This window comes from Seriola dumerili, unplaced genomic scaffold (assembly GCF_002260705.1).
Source record: "Seriola dumerili isolate Sdu_G_001 unplaced genomic scaffold, Sdu_1.0 BDQW01000044.1, whole genome shotgun sequence".
Taxonomy (NCBI): Eukaryota; Metazoa; Chordata; class Actinopteri; order Carangiformes; family Carangidae; genus Seriola; species Seriola dumerili.
The window spans coordinates 4630689-4637896 of record NW_019174299.1 but is presented as its reverse complement, the minus strand read 5'-3'; the positions used below and the strand labels follow the sequence as shown (position 1 = coordinate 4637896).

At 39.7% G+C, this 7208-nt stretch overlaps 1 protein-coding gene across 1 annotated transcript in view; it reads left to right on the top strand.

Moving 5' to 3' along the window:
• Positions 1–221: 221 nt before the first annotated feature.
• Positions 222–7208, top strand: part of LOC111217658 (protein HEG homolog 1-like) — an 18789-nt gene continuing 11802 nt past the window's right edge. The window contains exon 1 of the mRNA XM_022739621.1: positions 222–238. The gene's annotated coding sequence lies outside the window, so the exon portion shown is untranslated. The remainder of the gene's footprint in view (positions 239–7208) is intronic.

The following is a 7208-nucleotide window of genomic DNA, read 5'->3' as shown; positions in this document are numbered from 1 at the left end:
AGCAGCGCCGGTCCAATCAGAGGAGGGACTAAAGCTTTTAATGCTGTCGGAGGCTGCAGCTTCCAGTCTGAGCCACCTGTAGTAGCCTGGTGGACAACACGTCTGTGCTGCACCGTTATATTCACTGTTACAACGTTACACGAGACTTCATCACCGGCTCCCTCAGAAGAACCGGAGACTTGAACCATGTTTCTCAACTGTCTGCGGGTTGTGTGTCTCCTGGCTGCTGTCACCAGAGGTGAGTGAAGTTTATACTGTGTACTAAGCTGCCAAACCGTTTATAATTGTCTTTCTATCGACACACCACGCGTTTGATTGGGAAGTATGACCTGAAGCCTGGAAGTACTCTTTTTACTAGTTTAACTGTAGACAACACGGATTAAATTTTAATTGTACTTTATAGCCTTAAACACATTCTGACTACTTAACACTAAATTAATCCATCAAAGTATAAATGTCACTTAAGTAAAAGTACAGTTTGTTTTTAATCAGCAAAAGTATATCAAAGTTTAAAAGTAAGTGTTCCTTATACAGGAAAATGGACCCTGTGAGGATATATTTTCTACTTATTATATTAATTGAATATCAATATTGATTATTTTTAAATGCATTACTAGCATTTCTATTGCTTCTATCGTTGCTCTGGTGGAGCTAATTGGAACTACTGTTGGGTATTTTACTTCACACCAGATTTATCTTCATATGTATCATCAACATCATATCTCGCCTATTTTATGTCTGATTTGGCCCCTACACATGCACATCTGTACAACTTAAACCATGGCCCTCAACTCATGAACATATTCTGAAGGTTAATATAGCTTAAGAATTTCAGTAGTGTTTCCTGCAAATAACATAATCATAATATGGAAGTAAATAAGTAAATTTGGAAGTAAATTTTACTAGAACTTAATTACTGGCAGAACTATAAATGAGTATTATCTATTATGTTTTAGTTAGTGTCTTATGAAGGGGATGTGGTTTAACAGAAAAGCACACGCAAGAACGTTCAGTGCAATTTATTATATTTAAAAACATTCATAGACAGTTGATTTGGTTTGTTGACAACATTATAATGTTGCAACATATCAGACTTTGTCAGGGTTGGGATGATAAAGGGCTGAACTTACTTCCACTAACCTTTATCAAGAAATGGAAAGGCATTCACTGCCTGATATTAACATATTGTACATTATCAAATAAGAACTGAAAACCTATAAAATGGAATGACATGAACAAAGAATTGATACAAGGTAAAAAAAAAGAAAAAGACAGTTGTGTAAATCATACAAAAACACATCAACTCATCCACATTCTGTTAGTGAAAACTATCTAGCAGCTATTGTTTAGTCTCTGCCTTACAGGAAAGAGGATTTGACTTCTGATCCTTAATTAAAGAGGTGTCTTATTCCATTTATTCAAGTTTTTGAAGACACATACATAATTTCTTCTTTTTTTTCCACTACACATTCGTGGGCGGGGTTTCCCAAGACAGCCTCTACCCCTGACTCACTGGTCCTTCAGTGTGACTCAAAGCTTATGGGGTTGGACAGATGCCAGCAAGGAGGCATTGGTCAAACAACAGTCGGCTCCCTGAAGTGCAGCACACTTCACACACAAAGTTTACTGTGTGTGTGTGTGTGTGTGTGTGTGTGTGTGTGTGTGTGTGTGTGTGTGTGTGTGTGCATGAGCGGACCCCCTCGACAGCGTGGTGAAGCTGCCTGAGGAATTTTGATGAACCCTCCACTGTACACTGTGTCGCTAAGCTTAGTTGCAGTTAAATCCATTGGTCACCCTTTGGTCACCCTTTGTATTATTTTGTATCATTCTGTTCTCTGCATCTCTTGTGTTTAAAGGAAGACTAAGAGTTGGTCACTGTCATGTGCTGGAGCCTCACTGGAAGCCTGCAGGCTGTTTGCATGTTTCCCCTCCTGTCACGTGTCTTGCTTGTATAGAAACACAGAGTCAGAGCTAGATGGAGGAAGGCTGGGAGGTGATGCAGGCTCCAGTTAGGGGCATGACTGAGTGTGTCTGAAGTAGCAGTAAAGATTAAAGACCTCTTGAGGGTCGTGATCTTCCTCCCTTGAGTCTGGCGCCACATTTTCTTGTGTACCCTGCAAGAAATCTTCCTGAGAGAAAGGCACAAAGTACATTAAATGCCTGACTCTCTTCCCTCTCCTTCCTCTGCTACTGCTTCCCCTCACACCACACACAGTTGTCATATCTCCTCCACATGTCATGCTTTGCTGGCTAGTCATCGTTAGGTCATTACTAGACAATGCAAGATCTGCTAAGGAGTTAACAGATGGTTGTAGGCATGAGAAAGTAGTCAGATTCATGTAGGGCTGCAACTAGGTTTATTTTCATTATCAATTAATCAGATTATTATTTTCTTGATTAATTATTTTTCTCTTCCTCTACCTATGTGAAATGTTAAAACCAGTCTAAAATCATAAGATGTTCAATTTACTTCTATATATGACAATGAAAAACTGGCCTATAAACATGAATGTCGTTGACTCACTGAGTGATGAAGTTACGTCATTGGTCAGCCGAATGGCATGTGACTGAATGATAAGGTAACACCTTTGATCGGCTGGCCAAGTGTTGGAGTGTCCCCCCTTTGTTGTTGCTCTTTCAAAATGATTTGGCGCAAACAAGCAATGTTCGCAACTTAGCGCCTTTGTTGTTAAATTTACAGACTTTTCAGGCCCCTCCAGTGACTTCTTTTCGATAAATCACCTCACGACAAATCTAGCAACTTTTTGGACAAACCTTAGCTACTTTCTGTAGAAGAGAGTTGCCAGTATTGCCTCGTGAAAGCAAGGTTGGACTTTCCCACCATACCCTCTATGCTGACCGCACGGGATCTGACATGAATTTTACTTTTTCTGTGAGCGATCATTTTACAAACCAAAATCACAGAACAGCTGCTGGTTTTACTTATGTGTATGGTGATTTTGTCAGATGATGTTGCAGTTATAAAATCAGGATTTTAGCAGTGCAGCAGCAGCTTGGAAGTGACTGCTGGTTAACATGTAGACTTAATGGGCTAGGTTTCAGTCATTGATTCATATTTGTTCTGTTGTCTGACAACAGAAGCAAAAAAACATGTAAAGGAGAACAGCTTTATTTGGCAATTCTGCCATATTAAAATACTATATATGTGAGCACAGAGAGTAGGAGAGAATCAAGCAGATAAAGGGCAGTAGGAAAGTACTCAAAGAGCTCAGTTTCAATGAAGAGGAGTGCTTGTTTATGTATTACTCAGTTCCACCCCACTGTGTTTCTTTTAGATGTTGATTACTGATTTCATCTTCCTCATTTGACGCCCTCCCATCTGCTGGCACATATTGTTTTGTACATCCACTTTTCATGCACACTTGTTGCTGTTTTTGCTGCCGTTTCTTCCTCTGTCTTTTCTCCTTCTGTCGCTGTGTTCCTGCTCTATCCTGTTGGATTAGACCTGCTCCAGGGCAGTAAATCTTACTCTGTAATTGGAAAGCATGTGCTGGCGGAGCTTTAATTGGATATGATATGTGCAGATGCCCTGTGAGTGAGCTCTTGCTCCAGGGAGCCATCTGTTACCTCTGAGTTACAGTATAAGAGCTGTGTTTGCTCAGATACAGAGAGCTCATTTCTGTCAGCTTCCTCCTATTGAGGACGCCCCTTAAATTGGAGACCGTCTGATGACAGAGGAACCAAAGAAACGGACTCACAGTATGACATATAATAGAGAGTGAGATAAGATATCTAGTAGCTTCTTTAAATTTGTCTTCTGTGCTACACTGTGTATCTTCATGTGATAGTAATTGTAAACATCTGTGGTTTTTTCCCCTGTGCTGAGACGTTTGTGTTGGGCTGCACATGTGTGTGTCAGGCATCACGCCTCTCTCGTCAGCAGCAGGAAGAGCCACAGTCCGGGCCAAGATGATGTTTATGTGACAGTCCAGATGGAAAAGGGCAAAATCCTAGCAGGACAGAGCTTTAATTTTTCTTCATCTTCTTCTTGTATCATTGTGATCATTGAGTGATAATATTACTGCGACTAGATGATTGAAGTCAATTTATCAGTTTATTAAACATTTATCAGTCATTCTTTATGCATAATTGCAGATTTTAAAATGTTAATTAAAACTTTCAGAGGGATTGTATCATGAAAATATGATCGTATCATGTTTACTTTTTTATTCACTTTTGCAAGTTAATATTTCTAAGTAAACTGTGATGAAACTAAAAAATATCTATTAATAAGTAAAAAATTAATTAATTCTTAAACATGAAGAAATTTGTTTTAACAATGTAATCTAGCTCTACACGTCCGGCACAAAAGGCGCGGCTGTGTCCGCGGAGCAGGACTGTTGACATGAGACGCTCAGCCGGATGATGGACTGTTGGTTGATGAAAATAAAAGCTTCCTCTGTGTCCCCCCGTGTTGAGCCAACGTAAGATGTGTCTCTTTGATGTGCCAGCCCCCAGGCCAGGTTTCCCCTTAGCAATGGACGCTGTAGGAAACTGAAATGTTTGCATCTCTGTGTGTGTTTGTGTGTGTGTGTGTGTGTGTGTGTGTGTGTGTGTGTGTGTGTGTGTGTGTACACCGTGAGGTTTGTAATGCAGGGATGGGCACCTTTATATATTAGGAAGTCATAAAGCAGTATGTTAGAAATGCTCGCTCTCATTAGCTAGCAAGGGGACCCAATGTGTGACCTGTAATTAGCACAGAGCCGTAGTCCAGTATGCCTCCAGCATTCTCTTCTTTGATCAGCGTGTTTCACATGTCATACTACATGATTTCTGAAACACGAGCACTCCATACACACACACACACACACACACACACACACACACACATCACTATAGGTCAGCTCTCCACATGACTCCTCTGTCTCCTAATGAGATCCTGCCTTATGCCTCAGGCTCTTCCTGACTGTTGGGTCACAACCTGTCAGCTCACCTCCAGCTCTGTGTGCGTTCCTTAATCAGGTCCGTCCTTCTTTCAGTGCTGCTGTCTGTGATAAAGAACTATTACAGGAACGTGCTTATAAACTGGAAATATTTCATGGCAGCATTAAGAAACGAGGTGATTGTTTGCCTGCAGGATTCCCTCTGGGAATTAGTATCCTCCAACATGAGTTGTGTCATCAATACAGACAAGGATTTACTCCTAGGGAGTGGCAGCGTGGACAGGAAGTTGAGGATGTGTGTTGGGGGAACTGGGTCTGACAGTCACTTCATTAACAGGTACTTCACAGGAGTGCTAGTGTGTTGCATGAATAGAAATCCCCTGAAATGAAGGGCTAGTCTAGCTCTGCCTCTCTCTCTCCATTTCTGTTACTCTGTTTCTGTTAGTGATTTGACGTGAGGCAAAGCTTTGACAGGCAGACATCTCCTTGGCAACAGACACACTCCCTCACTGTACTTGTTTGATTTCTACGTCGAGAGAGAAGGGGAACGATAGCATTCGAGAGGCATGGAAGTTTTTAAGCGGCTTCATTACAGTGATAGTTTGTCAAACCAAGTAGCAGTTGTTGAGTAGGACCTAAGAAATAGCTCGCAGTAGGCAAAGCCGGACTTTCTTATCCATATCCTCCTGAGTGCGTGTTCGCAGACCGACCTTAGGCCCACTTGTCACCCTGCCTGACCCAGTCATCCCTTTTGTGTCTGCAGGGGATTATCCGGCTGTAGGTTAAATCCTTAGAGACAAGGCTCCCTGTTAGACAGGCATTGCAGTGTGTGCTCTTAATTACGCCACTGTTTCAACTGTTGGTCTGTTTACATTGTTTTATATGGGTTTAATAAACTTTTCCAGCCTCATGGAAACGCCACAATCCCAGGGGACCCACACGCTGTAATAGCTCTGTCAATGTCAAAAAACAAAGGCCTTGTGCTGCTAGCAAACTAAGCATGCGGTGGAAGAAATGCTGTGGTCTGTGGGTAAGCCTAAACACACATTGTTGCAGCTATTGTTGTATCAATCTTTAACTAGGGCATCATAGTTGCTCTGTGAAACTTTGTCACTGTTGATTCTGTGTGCTTAATTTACAGCTGACATTTCCAAGTAAATGGCAACTGAGAAGCAGCACTGAACTTTTAAGGTGGAAGCACACATTATTTGTGAAAATGGCAGTGGAAGGAGGAACTACAGTGTTCGTTCATGTAAATCCACACACATTCATATTTTTGTCATAACATTTTCATGTTTTTTTTTTCAACTTTATTAATGAACAAATTGTACAAAATATGTCAAGTACAAAAAGTACACATACACATCGATATGAGAGCTGATAACAACAAGGATTCTGAAAAGTATACAAGAAATTATAATTAAAACATTAAATGCACATCTGAATACATTGATGTATTTATACTTCCAAAATAAATGAATAAAAAATAAATAAATACCATTACAAAAACATAAAATAGTCAATTTCAAGGGGTTTCGTTGAAAATATTCTTATAATATTCATTATTGTTTATAAAGGACAAGGCTAAATTCCATCAAGAAAAGGGGGAGAGAGAGTTGTGAATTTAAAAATTCCTCTGTATGAATAAAGAATTTTCCAAATAAAATAAAAACTTTACCAACATAGTTAAGAGATTTTTCTCTCTTATTGTCATAATAACATATTATATCTTTTAAAGTCAAACAATGGGACACTTTAGTATTACAAAAATATAAGCATTTAAATCCAACCAAAACTTCATTACAATTTCACATTGAAAAAATGGGTGGGTAAAAGTCTCATCAGCATATTTTCATGGTCTCAGCTGTAGCATCCTCTCAGCAACATCAGAACATAAGCAAACCATAATAACTGCTTGTGAAGGCTACATGGAAAGAACTGAGCCTTTACAAGGTCATTGTAGTAGAGTGTAATTGTAAGTGACACTGTAATGCTAACCTCATATTAGAATTTGCATGTAGATGAATCACAAGAATGTAGGGAACTTTAGAAATGATATCACACAGAAAACCTCTCAAGTTTGTGTTCCATCGTAGTGGCAGTGCTGACGATATAAGGAATAATTTTGTAATTCCTCCAAACAGCAGCCTCTCTTCCATTGTGTGTTTGTGATGTAAGATTTAGAATAGTCTTGGATGTAATAGCCTCATACAAGTTGATAAGGATGAAATTAGGACCTTTAAAGTGGTAACAAACTCATCACAATGTCATGGTTATCAAATCTGACATTAACTAATCATCAAG